Raw genomic sequence first — 18119 nt, 5'->3', positions numbered from 1 at the left:
CGATCCCAAAACATGTTGTAGTCCGATAATCATCGGGTGTTTGTTGGAGTCTCAGCAGATACTGGGTATCTACAGTACGCAACAATAATTTAGGTTATGCTTTTATTATTGAAGGACTAAAGTTTAGATCTAGTTTTGGAGACAAGAAAGTGAGACGAGGGATTTCAATTTCAATTGCTTTGTTCATCAATTCTTTAGTAAGCTTTATGCAATTTCCTTCTTCTTTTATTTCTTGTCAATTTAATTCTTGTTGTTACTAGTTTATGTTCAAGCAATTCAGTTTTAATCTTTTGTCTTAAATTCAATTTCATTCATGCCAATCTTATTCTTTGCCTTCAATTTTGCAATTGTTATAGTTTTAATCATGCATAGCTAATTATCTTGATTGGGAACGAGGTGAGCCATGGCGTAAATTAGGGCTGATTTTGTTAGTATGATTTCTTCCGTATCGATCTTATTACCTTATGATAAGCCCGTCTTACTAGATTGAAAGATTAGTAGGTAGGATTTTCATTAGTTTTGGAATTTCCTTTGAGCGACAGCTTTGAGAAATTCTAGGGAATTAGAAGACTGTAAGGTTAAATTTGAGCATTGATCGAAAGATTTGCTCATGTTCCCTGAGACCGTTTTATCTTATTCTGCTATCTTCTTGACCTGACCTTAGCCATGGTGAACCGAAGTTCCTGATCTCTCTTTTATCTTATTTGAGAAACTTCTTATTTTGTCAATTAGTATCTAGAATCAAACAAATTCAAAACCCCCATTTAATTGTTACTTCAATAGATTAAAAATTAGCAAATATAATTGATCTTGTCTCTCTGTGGTTCGACCCTTACTATCACTAGCTATAGTTTTAGTTTGGATTATAAATTTAATTTTGATACAAAACGACGGTATCAATGAACTCTTAACACCAACTCCACCAACTATTCCTACCTCCACACATCGCTCACGATGTCGTATCAACTACATCGTAAACTCTCCCGACACTAACTCCATACACTACCAACTACCATCCACTAACGCTGCTAGCTCCTTAATATATCATCCACTACCAAATCTAATATCAAGACACTCATAGACATCAAACGGAATGTTACATTCTACCACCATTAAAAGGAACTTCGTCCTCGAAGTTTACTCACACTCATAACCTCATCATCCAACTGTCAACACTAGTGAAATATTCTCACACTCCTAAACATCACACTACTACAAGCACGGCCATGGCCTTTTAACAACATCAACCACAATATATACAACTTCATTCTTTATGCTACACCAACACTCTACTTCGAATTATACTACGACATGCACAATCATCAAACTCTCTTTTATCGCATCCTACTCTTCTTAAGATAAATGTTACGTCCTCGTAACTCACTAATACTATATCCTTAGTTATATCTTCTCATTATTCTCATCACCATCACATGTCATAGATAACCGCCTATAATCTAAACACTCGCTAATCATATATCCAAGGTTCTCTTACTTAAACATTTCTCATCCCTCAATTCATTCGGTACACCACCTAACCTATACCACAAAATCCTTAGCTTAACCCAAAACTTCACTTATTTCCTATTATCGCCAAAACGACATAATCCTCTATACGTGCACCATATCCATACTCATAACTCACAATTCATAATTATTACGCACACTCTCACTAGACCCTCAAGTTCTTTTCTTTCATTACCGCAAAACTCTTACATAACTTAACATGACACTAATTCCCAACACCCTACACTCACTGTCTCAACGAAACATTATGAACCACCTGCAGCTTTCAGATCATTATCGCACCTGCCATGATCTACAACAAGATCAAATGTATTGTAACGACTTCTGACAACTGTGTCTCATCAACGGAATATGACTACACCATGATAACAACGAAAACATATACAACTCTCTTTCATATCATATGCTACCCTCATTCCCAAACTAGTAAGAAACATCAACAAACAAAACAACAATCTACATGTTCAACCAAAACTCACAAGGAACAGCAGCAAACAAAACAACAATCTATGTATAACTGGTATGTACTTTCGAAAACTCGTATCATAATCATCTCGCCTACTCCACCACAACCAGTGACGGCATCACAACACCGCCACCAACAGCCAAACCGCAGTGCGAAAATACCCGCATCACAACACTACGTACCGTGCCCGGATCACCACCCGAGGCACGACAACCACATCGATAGACATCACAACTACATACAATTCCATAAACACTGACTCGGAAATAACTTTTCGGACAAGAAAACTTACTCAAATCCACTTTACTAAATCACAACGCAACATATTATATGAATAAATGGATAAGCACCTCATGAACATCATTCCTACCATTTCACGGAATACACATGTATTATAAATACACATACAATTATAACTAACCATGCCAGATCAATCAAATTATTACCCCTTTTTTTTCTCGTTCAGTTAGGTTACTGTACTCAACATATAGAAAAAAATTCAGATAACAACTTTATAATTATCACACAATACCACTTCTTGTGAGGTCAAAACCTCACACAAACATTTATACACATCATAGACCCGTAATCACATCCAACTAGTCAATCCTGATCACGTAATTTACCACCTGATAAAAGTTACCTCTCCCCCGAGCTTAACTCGTATACCCCTCATAACATATTCTCCCATTCGCATATCCATCACCCTCTGCCAATTGTAACCATGCCATTAATACTCAACTACTAACAACCGCCTCATATAACCACATCTTATACTCTCTCACAACCATATATATCAATCTGGTCTCTACAAAATCAACCTCTTTAGAATTGCTACCTTTCTAATATACCATCACCCTTAACCACTAGTCACAAACCATAACACTACCACTGTCCGCACATCAAACCTCCTACACTCATCTCTAAACATCACGATTTCTTTCCCATCTTTGGTTAACATCCCAAACAACGAACATCAAATTCATCAACAAAATTACCTCAACATTCTTCCCAATACTATCCTTAATTGTATCATCATCTAACTCTCCACCAAAATCTCATATCATGCAGATATTCTACCAACTTCTTACTTTCCTTAATTCCTTAAAACTCAAGACTAATCATGTTATCCCGAAACTCCTATATAACCATTAACTAACATCCTCGTGATTGGTATCACACATCTCGACGACTCCTTACCTCTATATCACATAACTCCGGTCAACATTTTCCTAGTTTTACTCCCCTCATTCTTTTCTTTTACACTCGACAAAATCAATTAACCATAAAACTCCTTATTACTTCTTCCTAACTCTTTAGTGCTCCGATTACCTTCTCATTGCTCCAAAACTCAAATCCCATTATTTCTTATCGATATTATCTCACTCTTCCTTACCATGGATCTTCTCGTATCATGTTATCACTCTCACTTATCACCAATCAATCTACACGGTCAGTCAACTCCATCTCGTTTTTTTTTTTTAATCCCAAAACTCATTTCATACTACTAACTGCCCAAGGAAATCACACATCAGTTCCACCTCTTGATAACCAAATTCCCAAACTAAATCTCAATCCACAAATCCACATCGCTGCATAACTCAATCTAAGCTCTTAATACACCATTACTTTCCATTTACCTATAACGACTTTTTCATTACATATATTCTTAACCAACCGAGTGATAACTACCTCCCTTCATAATCCTTAAACATCCAAAGTTACCACCATATGCGTCTCTCATTTCATTCTTTCATTCTCACGTTCCATAAACTTACATCGCCCTTTGCCCATATTCACTTACTTTTACATTACTCAACACACAATCAAACCACTCATCTCATCTCACAAAACATGCTTTATGCCTCAATTAAGCCTTGCCAATCTTCCTTTTCTTTTTCCTCTATCTACACTACTACAAAACTTGTGATGGACATCGGACTTTTCGCTATATAGACATCGGATACACAACCGATGTAGAGTTTGGTCATGTCCATTGTGGATTAATGGACATCGGATTTTAAACCGATGTCCATTAAAATTTGCACATCGGATTTTTAGGAAAACTGATGTCTATATGATTAATGGACATCGGATTTTTAGGAAAACTGATGCCTATTTGATCAATGGACATCGAATTTTTAGGAAAACCGATGTCTATTTGATCAATGGACATCAGTTTTTTACAAAAATCCGATGTCTATAATTAGTATTTTTTATAAAAAAAAAAATATTACGCTATTGCCCATATTAGTCGTACACATGATGACAATGCAAAATGATTCCATAATCAACAAAAAAATATCTGTATACAATCAATCGGTTATCCAAAGCCAATTACAAAAAAATTTCATCTACATAATGTGTCAAATTTACTTAGACGACTAACCTATACAAAAATATAAACTGATATGTAAATTGACTAATTATTTAAAAAAAAAAAAAAAAAGGCTGAAGAGACAAGACTACTTGGCAGCCTCAGATTTGGTCATCTCCCATTGGGCATATTACCAAGAGAATTTGGTTCAACACAACAAAGTTAACGAGAAAACAAAATATCAACATAGAAGATCCTATATAACTAACGAGACACATACATTATTGTATTTTAAGTATCACATCTACTAGCAAAGCAATACACTCACCTGAATGGAGAAAACAAAATATCAACATAGAAGATCCTATATAACTAACGAGACACATACATTATTGTATTTTAAGTATCACATCTACTAGCAAAGCAATACACTCACCTGAATGTGAGGAGCAGAAAAGTCGAGGAGCATCGTATGTCCTAATCTATACTGCAAAATCGTTAGTTAGTAAAAAATGAGCTAAGTTTTAACATTAATGTTGATGAGGATGATTTTCCATCTATTTTAGCTTATCACACCCAAATGAGAAAAACTAGTGAATCAATGGTCACATCAAAATGCAAACTCAATAAAAAGACTAATGAGAGTCCAAGGGGAAAGACTTAAACAACACTTGCCTGTATTAATGTTGTTGCATCTGCAATGACGAAAGGCACATGTAGAAGGGGCCATTGTAAAAGGTGCTCTGATATGGTACCAGCCTGCAAATGAAGTATTGACATGAGCATTCAACAAATTATCACCAAGATGTTTGATTGTTTGTCTATATTTTATAATTATAGGTGAAAATGAAAAAGAATAAATAAATAATTATGTTCCCAATATCGTAATAAGTACCTGTAAGTATTTACTGCCATCAAACAAGCGAAGTGGCTTGAGCGACTGGTGGGACTGATACATTGTTGGAACATTTAGAAGACTATAATTAAAACACCAATGTTAAAAAAAAAATCTTAAAGAACCAGTATCAACATTCTACCCCAGTGCTGATACTAATAAGGCAAGCAAACCAAGTGTACAACGAACCTGCACCAACATTCTGATGCAGCAGCCAGCAGGTGTGTGACATACACACCAAAAATTAGCTCCAGATGAACAGAAAAGAAAACATACTAAACCAACCAAATACAAAAAATGTCATTAACTATACCGTGTCAAATTGATTTTGATAGACGATAGTTCAATTCATGACAACCCCGTCATCCAATCAGCGTTTAACAAACGCAATAAAGAGGACGAATCAACATACATCTGATCATATCCTTATCCCACCCATGAGTTTCCGCTGATTAGCCTGAATCCTCAAAGCTTTAGCATTACACTGCAAATTTACAAGGTCACAATGTCAATATGACAAACCACTCACAAATAGATATTATGATAAGCTATTAGCTGCCAACTATTGTGGAGAGATTTGTTCATACAAACTTACAAAGGAATGTGGATGGATGCATATATGGTAACAAGAGCTTCCTGAAAAGGGAAAAAAGAAGACTGATAAGAATACTATTCTCAAAACCGCCAATTTCATGGAACACATCAAAATCTCGGCAATTAAACCACGAAACAACAAAATTTAAACAACCTAAATGACACTTGATATAGCTCGAAAGAGGGGTTTGAACAACAGAGGAGGTTAGTTAAATGAACTGAAAATAATCCATTCTTTTTACTCAAAGCATCATCATCTTTTTACTCATAACAATCAGGCTTTGTGTTATCTCATTGACTCAGAAAAACTAATCATAATGAAACATCTGAAAGGTTGCTGCCATATATTATGAAAAAAAGCCTCATCAGACGGATAAAGTCGTGCCCTGTCTTAAGCCAAATTACTCAATGAGGCATAGTATAAATATGGAATAATAATGCAAAAACTGAGATACCTCCGAGTCTTGCCAAAATGATCTTTTATCGAGTTCTGGAATCACAAGAGTTGCTTTAATAATACGAGCCACAGCCACCATGTCACAAATCTGCAATTTTATAAAGACAATCAACCTTTGCTCAACCTCAAAAGAATATCACTCACAGGGGTGAATCTGTTATAAGGGGAATTGAGTCGTTGTGGACATCCGTATGGCCAGTGACGACTTCAAAGATCAAGTGTAAGAGATTATATGCCTTCTTCACATGAATAAATGTTTGTTGAGTTTTAGAGTGGTTGTCTTTGGATTCTGCGTCAAAATACATATGCTTTGTCATGTTGCACCTAGTTCAATTCATAAAAAACAGATTATTAATAGACTAAGAGGTATGGATCATATAGTGCATCAAGTGATAAGTGATTAGCTTAATAATCACATTTTTCAGTTGAAACGTGAGAACTGAGAGTAAAGTATTGTCAAAAGTTGGGAGTGCCTATAACAAGCAAATAGACATACGATTTGAAGCGACATGTTTACTAGACTGTCCACTTACTTAGTTGGCAGTGCACATAGCAGATGAAGAGAAATGCAGAACTGAGTAGTGAGTATGACGATGATGACTGCTCCAGATATTGTCTGCTACTCTACTCAGCAATATGGCAAACTGGCAAACTCTGAGCAACAAGAGCACAATCGCAGCATCTAAATTCTATTATCAGAGTACAAAATCATACGATTACATAAATAATGAGTAATGTTAACTTAACATTAGAAATATTATGGGTAACACAAATTAAACCCAATATAATTTGAAACTCGAAGAAAACTGAACCAAGCCAATCACAATCTATAAGACTAAACTAAAATAGTCTCCAGTGATTAGCACAAGTGTGTACACTATCAATACATATTTTGCTAATATACACTCAAACTTTACTCAACAGTGATGCATAATTTATGACAGGTTAGACATCACTAAGCTAAACACTGTCCAAGTTGGCCACATGACTTCATCAGAAGCATTTTAACTCTATCCTATTTTTAACTACCCACAAAAGCCACCAAAGTTGTAATAAGAACCCAATTCATCACAATCAAAAACCAGAAATTAAATGTAGAGAGTAATTGCATAAACAAAACAACAGTCATAATGCATAGAGTGACCAAACTATAACAGCACTCATCATGACATTATTGACAAAGCCATCTTTGGAAATTAGTGATATATCTTTCTACATTCAAGAAAATCTACTCCAAGTATTTATCATACTTCGTTTTGGCAGTAACAATTAAGCATAAATAGATTTTCCGCCATCTAATATACATATATATACCTCAAATTTGAAAGTCCTACTTTATTGTATTCAAAACTGCAAATTTCATGGAACCCATCAAAACCGCAGTAACTAACCCTGAAATAACGATTAACCATGAACTTCGCTAATAGTTTAGCTGAATACCCTTCATAGAAAACGAATTATCTCTAAATTGAAATCAAATTTAATTGCAAACCCTAACCCAATTACTTAATTGTACCCTAACATGATAAAAATAATTGAATCCCAAAACGCAAACATCATAGAAAACCCAAAATCAGTGACAAATGAAAATAATTCCTCTAAAAAACATATGAATTGCAATGAATTTAAAGATAATTGAAATTAAAAAACATACGTGATTAAAGATTGCGAAGTGGAAGGTTGACGAATTCCGCCGAGATGGATATGGGTCGTCGGTGATGAGGTGGCTGCCGACAATAACACGGTGGTTGTTGGTGACGGGTGGCTGGTGGTGGTGATAAGGTCGTTGTGGAAGAATATAAGACGAGTGATTAATTTTGAGACTTTTAATGGTTTTTTTAGACCGATATTTTGTCGGTCTCAAGTTTGAGTCCGACGAATATTTTTTGAGATTCAAAGCGGTCCCAAAGACGTATTTGCGAAGCGGTCTCAAAATAACGGTCTCAAAAATGGTTATTTCTTGTAGTGGACGAGGAGGGAGTACAGGGTTGGTAGCCGGAGGGAGGGAGAGTGAGTACGGGGTTTTGGGAGTGAGAGTGAGGGAGAGGATTTGGGGAAGAATGTATGTAGTCGAAATTATAAGTGATGGCGGTGAGGCAAATATTTTTGCCGCCTATAATTTTCTCTTTAGATGCACATCGGTTAAATGCAATGTTCCATGTCCATGACTTTTATATAGACATGGGTTTTATTAAATATCACATGTCCTTTAAAATCATAAATAATGGACATGTGTTTTTTAACGCAACCGATGTACATATAATTATATGCACATTAGTTTTTTTCAAACAACCGATGTGCATGTTATGTACATCGGTTTTCCAGATAATCCGATGTCCATCGACTGATGTCCATAACGAGTTTTGTAGTAGTGCTATCACAACCACATACAGCTCATGTCCTCCTCACCGAACTCTCACTCACCACAGGTGCCACTCCCTACACCATAAGATTGGGTAACTTATGCATCAAGACCAACATACATGTAAAACAATGCATAAAGAAGCAAAATAACACCTTTGAATTAAACATAATATGCAACAAAGTCAAAAGATAACCATATGACCCAAAATAGGGGTCACTAGATCGAGTACATGCCACTCGATCGAGTAAATGACTTACTCGATCTAGTAGGTGAAAGTCAGAGACACGTATAAAAATTACCAGGGCTACTCGATCGAGTAAGGGGTACTCGATCGAGTACCAAGGTGCTCTCGATCGAGTGTGGGCCACTCGATCGAGTACCCTACGTATTTCTCAGCACTGTCCAGTTTTCGTAAAACGGTCATAACTCACTCGTTTCTTGGTCGTTTTGGGCATGTGACCTATCGTTAGAATCGGAAAAGAACAAGCTATCACCTCCAATTAGAATCACATCAAAATCATTTATGCATCTCAAGTTATAACAGTTTAAAGACAACTTTGCTATAATCAGACGACATAATTGTCTGATTTTCTCTTTCCAACAGCTTAAACATCAACAAAGAGAATAAAAGCGACTCAATACTTGTAAAACCACTATCCCTAACCACATGTTACGACCTACCAAAATCCAAACAATAACATTTATCATGCTCATATAACATTCAACTTATCACTCATGTACTACCGCATACTTTAACTTTATAACTTTTCGTAAAACAAAACATACTCATACAATTACAAATCATATTTCCATGTTACTAATACAACAATATTACAAATCCACTTCGTCACCTAAACATATTTATAATTACGAAATTCATATATTCATGCAATTGTCACTTCATCTTTTCCAATCAATTCATCTAGTTCAATCACATTCTTCATCTAACAAGTGCATATGATACAATAGTAGACAATTATACGAACTTATTATATAGCTTTACGCAAACAAAATTACGTAAAATCATATCACACCCCCTAATCACATGTTACTAGTATATCCCCATTATAAATCATCCATCCTGCAACATCATTATTCATCACATATTATCATATATGAACTACCCCCTTTTTCTACCACATCATTCATCATCCTCATATACTTTTCCAACAATTCAAAACAACATTGTAAACCAACTATCATGCAATTCATGTATTCAATCATTGACAAATACAATCATATCATCATCATCCTTCACTACACATCTCATAGCCTCCACATGCATGCATCCATCTATTCATACAACACCTTACTATATAGATACACAACACACAAGGTAAACACATAGCGATCCCGACGCATATCCCATATGACCGGTTCAAAATTGTAGGGCGAGTTCGCGACTTTAGGACGTCTCCCAAGCCTTTGCATTAGCTCCTACAACTTTTACCCCGGGTTCATTTTAATTTGACTCCCTATATTCATTAGGTTCATTGGTTACAGGTTTCAGGGTCGTCGCTCTGATACCATTTTGTAACACCCCCATACTCCAAGTGCCTTACCAAGACCACTTAAGGCATAGAAGTGCTACCATCTCGGTTACCCGAGGCAATGATAATCATAAGACAATAAAGAAACGTACTTTAAAAGTAAATATAATTTAATTAATTACATGTCTCAAACAAAACTGTTAAATGAAATACAAAGTACTCAAACGGTCCACTAATAAAACTATCAAAGCTACTAGACATCGTCTGACACAGCGGAAGATTTCTAACTGCCACGTGATGACTCATCCCAGCTATCTCATGCGCATCAATCATACCTGCTCAATAACTGCTCACCACCCCCGAATGGATCACCACAGTTTTTAAAACATTTAAACGGGATCAGTACTAATCACACAATTTATATAATCCAACAACACAACAAACAACACAGCTCAATCATCACAGATATACTCCAAACTCCATCACCAACTCCACAATACTGACTATACACTAAAGTGTGTAGCCCTGCCAGAGTGCCCATCGCAAAAGGTCACTCCACGCCGCCAGTGGGGGACCGCAGCCGTTCCCACCTAATCCCCGCTCATCTCCTTCGAGCGATAAACCCAAATCCATTAATGTGCACATCCCTTCTGTGGCGGGTTCCACAGAAGGTGAATAATGGGCGTGAAGCCACTCCCGCAAGTGACTCCACTCAGCCAGGAACGCGCCCCGAAGAACACAGACAGATACAAATAATCACAACTATTAAACAGCAATCAAAACCAACAACTGTCGCAATACTCGTATGATAACAATCAACAAACACAAATCACCACCAACACATTATGGGACTAATACTGAGTAAGGAAACCCTACCTGGAATGCAATACAGTCAGACGATCTCAACAGTTGTTATCAAAAGGCCTCTTCTACGAATCCTCCTCCTAACATATGATCATACAATTACTACCAATCAAGAAAGACAACAAAACCCCCAAATCCCCAAATTAGGGTTTAACTAACTTTAACAAAATACCATAAAAACAGTACGTAGATCTTACCCTCGACGCAAGGATCACAAAGATGTAAAGAAAGGTGAATTCCGACCCTCCAAGCTCCGGGATTTGCCAATAATGCGATAAATGCGAAGTACGTAGATTGATTTCTCTTTTGAAAGTAATTAGGTTTGTAAAAGTGTACTATGAAAGTGACGGAAGTGTTTAAATATTAATTCGCATTATTAACAAAACCCGACAAATCATCCCCCCGTAAACCGGCTACTCGATCGAGTAACTGACGTACTCGATCGAGTGCCGCCTACTCGATCGAGTATCAAGGCTACTCGATCGAGTACCCAACACGTCAGAAACTATTTTAAATTCCAAAACACCCTTACTCGACAGAGTAAGGCCCACTCGATAGAGTACCCAGAGACTCATAAAACCGTAGTATTACAAGTATTCCTAAAACTCGACTAATCAGTCTCTATCTCTATTATATTTCTTAATCAATTATAATCTGTCACTCGATCCGAGAAGATGTCAAAAAAATGTGCAAGTTGAGATAAACCATAGTACTTGCAAATACACACAGTAAACTAAATAATAATTTGTACACTTGTAAAACAAAAGCATTATTCCGTATATACATTTTCGTACCCATTTTATTATTAATTGTGGCTCAAAATGTCTATTTTATTCGGTACACATGTTTTCATAACAATAGTACATATTTTATCATGTATCATAACCATTTTATTAGTACCCCATTTAATAGTATACGTACTCATGTTATTTATTTTTGTACGATGTTCCATGAATTTGTAACTGGTCTCTCAATAAATTCAGTGAGAGATCGTCTCTTAGGAGATCTGTTGATTTTAAAAACATACTTAACTAACGTTTCTCTACACACAAAAAGCACCCCATATGAATGAAAAATGTAAGCAAGTATTTTTTTTTTTATAAACAACCATCCAAGAATAAGGGTGTTATAAAAATAAAAAGATATACGAAGAAAAATAATTAACTACTCACCACTTAGATGAAATTTTGATACTCAATAATGTAAAAGATTATAATAAACAAATTAGAAGAGTAAGTAGTGAAATAAAAGTAAGATAAAATGATCCTACCTTTATAAATTGAAAAGTTTTGGAAAAATAGTCGATTTCTATGAGCATGAACTTAAGAACTAAAAATTAGACATGAAATAATTTATGATATTTTATTTAAATAATAGAATGAATAATTCATGGTCTTTGATTAGACAGAGATAATAATGATGACATGTAATATATTCTATACTAAGTATAGTGCCTAAGTCATTGAAAAAACTTAGGAAGACAAAAATTGAAGATAAGGAGTTTATGTAAATGACAACGTGTCATGGTGTTGTAGAGATCGGACTAATGACATGCAATATATTTCGTACTAAGTATAATGCATCACTCGTTGAAAAAATTTAGCAAGACAAAAACTGAATATAATAAGTACATGTAAATGACAACGTGCTATGGTGTTATAGAAGAATCGAAAAATTCGCAACATATTTTTTATGTTGTGTTCCGTGTTAAAATATACGAAGAGGATTTAGGATCTACCCCACATTCTAGGCAAAATGTATAGGACTTAGGTGAATTGGTAAATTAATTTTCAATGGCAAAATATGTACATAATATTTTATGGGTGAGATTTGATATAATTCAGTTTGAGTTTTTTTCTGAGTGGGCTTATGTCTAAAAAAAGGTAAAAGTGGGTTTTGTGTGAAGGTCAAATTAGGCGGGAAAAAAACATGTGAATGATTTTTGTTTTATTATTTTATATAGATTACTAATAGTATCAACCTTTATATCAAAGGAAAGGAATTTAGAGTTTACAATCTGACTTCTTCGAGTTTTATTTCAAATGAAAGGGAAGTGTTGAAATCCAGTTTTCTTCTTTAGCTGGATCGAGTATTAGTTACTTTTAGTTGTTATAGTTTTTGTGCCAAAGCTCTCACGCTGGGATCTCATGAGTCTTTTGATTCTTATTCTTTACCTTTTTTCTAAGCTCAATAGACCACAGTGACATTAATTTCTTGTGGTGGAACTAAATTTTCGAGACATTGAGCTGACTTGTGTATACTGGATACCTCGTGCTTACAGGACTGTTACGATCAACGGTTCTTGGAGCTTTGTTGACCTAGTTCTTGCAACTCATTTACTAGATATAAGACTTCTGTTTGATTTGTATATGGGCTTGAAAGCAGGATTTTGTTGTGGAAAACTTAGTGTTTCTTTTGCTGACTGATAGGAAAATATCGGTTATCGTAAATACTAGAATTAACCTATCAAACAAGTAATTTGTAAACCTAAACTTGACTCTACTAATTCTAAGCAAGACAATAGTAAAGTGGAAGTAAAGGGTCAAACCCAAGAGAAGGATGTTAAACTAAGACTCGAATTGTAAACTATTAACCAACAATCACTCACTAAGACTCTAACTACTAATTATGACACTAATGACGATTTAAACTCAACAATTGGAACTAATCACAAACAATGAGTATTAACAATGTTCAATTTGTATAAAACAGATAAGAAAAAGGCATTGGTTTGTAAACAAAATAAAACGGACAAAGACTTAAAACTTTTCTAAGAGGCAATAACACAAACAAGTAATAGGCAAGAATCAATATAAGAGAAAGACTTGATGTAACTTGATTCAACAACTACTTCCTAAGCATAAAGGTCCCCTATTTTCTTCCTTCAACATTTACCCAACAACTTTCATAAGATGGCGATTACATGCTCCTAAGCTAGAGTAGTTAATCCTACCTATATGATCATCCACTTGAAAAGACACAAGAGGGTTTACACAGAAGAGCATTAAGTTCAATTCCAAACAAAAGAAGTCAAGATCAATCATTTAAAAGGCTTAATCCAACCAACCAAGAACTAATTTGTAAATTCCACTCACAAAGATACAAAATTTAAACCAAATTCATAAAAATGCAAGCATGCTACAAGGATTAAAATAGTAGGATGACTAACATGCAAGGTTAGCTACTCCTAACACATTAACATCTAACATAAACATGAAATTCAAGGAATATGTTATTGAAGAAAGATTAAGAGGTTCTTACAAGCCTTAAGAAAAGTAGTGTCTTACCAAATTATACCAATATTAAAGGCTTAGCCTTCCATACCCTTAGAAAAATCTAAAGTTTGTTGAAACATTAGCATAGAAATCCCAAAATAAAGCTTAAAACTTTGCCTTCTTAATACCAAATTCTTACTCAACATACAAGTTTGATTATTGAATGATAGATGATTTTTGGTGGTAAGGAGGTTCCCTCTAAGATCTCAAAATGTGGGTATTTATACCCTTGACTCTTGGATTTAGATTAAGGCAAAATAGGGCTTCAAAATAGAGAATCACGAGACTTTGAGATAGTAGAAAGCGAAGGCTCCGGTTGGGGGCGCAGCTTGCGGTTTTCAGCCTTGCAGCGCGTTTTTGCGAGAGCCATATCTCCCTCCTTTCTTGGACAAATGAAGCATGTGACCTACCATAGGAAAGCTAAGATCACAAGATTTCACCTACACTTGGTTTTGCATCGATACAAGATCTAGAACTAGAGATATACTCGTTTGAAGTTGACCCTTGTGAAACCGAGTTTTCAATTCTTCATTTTGGCTTTTGTTTGTGTATGCCAAGGCTCCAATTCTTCCTTTTGCTTGATTCTCTCTACTTTGCACTTATTCCCTAGACTTACCTTTGTCTCTCCTTCTTTGCCTTCGTAAGTTATAAGCTAAGACTCTAAAATTACAACCAAAAGGGCAAACCGGCATATTAAAACAAGTCCAACTAAAACCCGATATCAAGCATGTTTATTGTGTTAACATTTAACTTATTGACTCGTCACAATTTGACACTATCACGGACATAAGGTTATTACGGTTCTTATGAATTTCTATCTTTTTAAATAAGCAGGATCGAACTCATTCGGGATTAAGGTCCTTGCTTTTTGGTGATCACTTGGACTCTAATAATCTTCCCTATATATATTTTTTGGTGTTGCAGGTATGACGCTAAGAAGCTAACATATGAGGAGACAAAGGCTATGTTGGTTGAACGACTTAATAAACTTAATGTTGTTGCCGGTGTTGCTGTTGGAGCAGGTGACAACAATGATGATGAGGAAGATGATGATTAGAACATGCTTCAGCAAGATAGGAAATTATGTGCTTTGCCTTGTCATTTTCATCATTATATAAAGTTCTCTTATTTTGATTTGAGTGAAAAAAATTGTTCCAATGCCGAGATAACTCCATCATTGCCAATGACAGCTCAATTATGGAGCATGTAATTGCCCGAAAAGATAATTGAATCTGAGCCATTATCTAGTGTACTAATTCTGTATATATATGTGTGTTCCTTAAGTGTCTATATTGCTTTGTTTGGTAGCTAAATGTACGTACTTGATAATTGATCTACATTCTAATTTCAAACAAGCAGTACCATTTGAGGAAGGATTTGTTCGCTTACGACCAAGTGAAGCTGTCAATAACAATTGGAAACCGGAATTGTAGAGGTATGCATGATTATATTTCTGTTATCGTTGCTTTAGGATGTTCGTGACTTTATGGACTGTCTTTTATTATCCAATCTGGAAGGATTGACCAATTTAATGCTCCTAAGAGAAGTTCTTTCTGGTATATATGTGAAAATGATTCGACAAAAAGAAATTATTAACATAGACTTGTAATTGGAGAGCATATATGCAATTAGAGGTGTTAACATGCATAAATAAATTAGCCACTGCCAAAGCTCATCACAATCTTGTTGACATTTATCCACAGGTTGCTATTGAGCATGTCCGTGGATGCTTTTGACAAAAATATTGTACCGTGGATGCTTTTGACGCATACTTATTCTAAGCCATTCATTCTATTATATCTTTCAATAGCAACAAGGTGACAATTGTGCCCTATACTCAAAACCTATTCGACATGTATGAACAGGAAGCCACCTAGACCAGTCTAGCATTTGAAAGTTTGAAGAAAAATCGAGAGAAAGGTAATGGTTTAATATTTGGTCCTAGGTACCCTTGCAAATAGAGAGCTTGAGTGTCATGAACCTGTGGAATATTTGAAATTAAGTGGTGGTGGTATAGTATGATTGTTGATCCAAAAGAAATCCAATGTGTTTGTAGGCTTTTTCCATTACTCTCTTTAGTGATTGGCTTCCTAGAACTGTTTGTGTGGTTATTTTTTCATGGTCATCTATTCGCAAGTTATGATTAGTTAGATGTTGTCTTCATATATGTCCTTCAACATCTAATAACCTTGCATGTTCCTTGTTTAATTATTCCTGTCGTCTCCTCCCCACCTCTGCTCCATTTAATTTTAATAATAATTCCTCCTGCTTCTCAATAATTTTAGAACCGATTTTTACAAATTTGTTTGCTTAATTAATGTGTGTATAATATTGAAACATGCGAAAAGTTTTTACTGCTTATACTTTTATTTTCCACTTTTTGATTAGGTAGCTTTCCGGACCAAGGGTTTCCGACCAAAACATAAATGCAATAGTAACATTTGCCTTGATATTTTGAAGCAGAAATGGAGCTCTGCCCTTACCATTTTCAAAGGTTGTTATGTCTCCACTTGTTATTGTTTTCTGTGCTTTAAGGTTTCTGTTTTAACCAGTTCAAAGTTGGACGTGTGCTTTATTGTTATCAGTATTTATTTATCCAGCTTGGACCAGCTCACCTAATACCTTTTCATCGTCATTCCTTACTTTTAACTGTTTAGATTAGGGGAGGAGAGAAGGAGCCTAGGAAGGGGGAGTAGTAGCAGGAGGAGAAGGACGAGGATGAGGGGGAAAGGTAGGAGGGGAAGGAGTAGGACAACAAGAAGGAGGTGAAGGAGGGAAGAGGCCGCGAAGGTGGCAGAGAAGGGGAAATGGAAGAAGTGGGAGGGAAAAATGGTGCAAAGAAGAAAGGGAGTGGCAGGGAAGAGTGGGCAAGTGTTGGTTAAGAACTGTAGTGCACAATGTAGTGAAATATTTCCCTTTTCAGTAAATTTATTATGCTTCTTAAAAATGTGGAGTTGTGATCATTTGATCCGATGTAGTCGGTGAGTCCTTAACCTTGGTATTTTAGTCACGAGTCCACATAATTTATCATTAAACTTCTTGCCAGTTGGTGCGATGCGGTCGGTGAATCCTTAAAAATGTGTAATTGTGGCCATTTGTTGCGATGGGGCAATGTTTATGTTAGCGTAGAATGAAGCTCATATAGGGTTCAAAGTAATTTATCATTAAACTTCTTGCATAGTTGTACTCACTTGTTAACCTTGATCATGAAAGAAACAAACTTTTTTTTTTTGAGTAATCTTGAATTTTTTTTAGTCTAAACCATCCGGTGATCCGAACCACATTGGGCCGACTAATCCGGATTTCGGGGCGTGTCCAAGGATTACGGTATTTAAACCCCTCCCAATCGCAATTGTGGGGGATCAATCCGCAGACCTCCCTACCAAGCGCAGCCCCATGCTACCACTGCGCCAACCAACGATTGGTAGTAATCTTGAATTTATAACTCTTGTTTCTAATTAATATTTTTATTTTCTAAGTACTTAGGACTGTTTAGCAGCAGAAACAGGAATAATCTCAGCATTGAAAGATTGGAGGAAGGAAGTTTACAGGGAGACCGTTTAAAGCATAGAGAATCAGCAGGATGGATTTCGACCTCGCCATTGATAAGAGCTTTGTAACAAGACATTGTCCCCTCTTAAGAATAGTTTAGTAAAGCGTTCGTTTAGTCATTTCGTGTTCTAATCTCGGTCTTTAGGTCTGTTTGCCAAAGGCCCATGCCTTTGTGGTGCTGTTGATCCACCTTATTTTTTGCGACTTTTGTACTATATTTATTTTGCATTAAACATGACATTTTCTAGCATTTACGGCCGTTTTGTAATAAATACTAAGCGAGTTCCACCATTTATAAATATATAATGGATCATGCA

The 18119-nt window shown here is 35.7% G+C and overlaps 1 long non-coding RNA gene across 1 annotated transcript; it reads right to left on the bottom strand.

Annotated features, from left to right (window-relative positions):
* Window positions 1-4738: 4738 nt before the first annotated feature.
* LOC141615200 (uncharacterized) lies at window positions 4739-6481 on the bottom strand. Its single transcript, XR_012529705.1, has 4 exons — window positions 6255-6481; window positions 5801-5841; window positions 5206-5689; window positions 4739-5069 (listed from the first exon to the last, which is right to left on the bottom strand). It is a non-coding gene; the product is annotated as an uncharacterized LOC141615200 (long non-coding RNA).
* Between the last annotated feature and the right edge of the window lie 11638 nt (window positions 6482-18119).

This window comes from Silene latifolia, chromosome 11 (genome assembly GCF_048544455.1).
Source record: "Silene latifolia isolate original U9 population chromosome 11, ASM4854445v1, whole genome shotgun sequence".
NCBI lineage: Eukaryota > Viridiplantae > Streptophyta > Magnoliopsida > Caryophyllales > Caryophyllaceae > Silene > Silene latifolia.
The sequence above is the reverse complement of the archived record's forward strand: the minus strand, read 5'-3'. Positions and strand labels throughout refer to the sequence as shown.